Source organism: Tenrec ecaudatus, chromosome 9 (genome assembly GCF_050624435.1).
Source record: "Tenrec ecaudatus isolate mTenEca1 chromosome 9, mTenEca1.hap1, whole genome shotgun sequence".
NCBI classification, from domain to species: Eukaryota; Metazoa; Chordata; class Mammalia; order Afrosoricida; family Tenrecidae; genus Tenrec; species Tenrec ecaudatus.
Genome location: NC_134538.1, coordinates 74,906,848 through 74,907,638, shown reverse-complemented (window position 1 = coordinate 74,907,638; position 791 = coordinate 74,906,848).

Genomic DNA, 791 nt, shown 5'->3' with positions numbered 1-791 from the left:
TCAGTGAAAGAGACAAAGAGCCAGGATCCGGCATGGAGATGAGCTTCGGTGAAGACAACTAAGGATACAGGGCTATTTCCAGAATCCTATCCTGACCCAGCAGTTAAAGAAGCTGCGGATGATGAACCAACCAGTTGAAAAACAGAATACTCATGTTCAGAAGCACATACAAGTCTACTGATGAGGTGAACAAGCTCCAACAGGCAAGGCCACTCTGCTCCAGCCAGGGAATGGTTCATGACCTAAGGCTGCAGTCCGATGTCTAGGCATCAGTGGGGTCTCCCCTGAGAAGAGTGCCCCTTCCTTCACCTTCCTGGCTGGCCCAGTTGATGAAACCGTCTCTGGTGACATATCATATAACTCAGTTCTGATGGAATAACCTCTGACTTCTGAGAAAGGATCTTGGATGAGGAACCTGAGCTGGCATATCACAGGGACAAACTGATGGAATGTCTCCAGTGTCCTACAGAGTATAGACTAAAGGAAGGCAAGAAGCCAGACTCTGTAAAGGAGAACTGCAGGAAGCCCGATGCCAGTGCCCCAATTGAAGGACAGCCTATGCCTTGGAGAAAAATCTTTCTTGATGGTTTGCTCTCTGAGGATTCAGAAGACTAGGAGACAGGAGAGGCATGTGGAGGGGAGGATAAGGAGAGGTATGAGGTGGAGTGTCTCATGAAGTTTTTCCACAGGGTCATTTGAATTCTTCCAAACGCAGGCTTTATTACGAGGTTGTGAGGAAGATAACCTGGAAGCCTCCTGGGAGCTCCTTCGCTCCCGAGCGCATCCTCTGG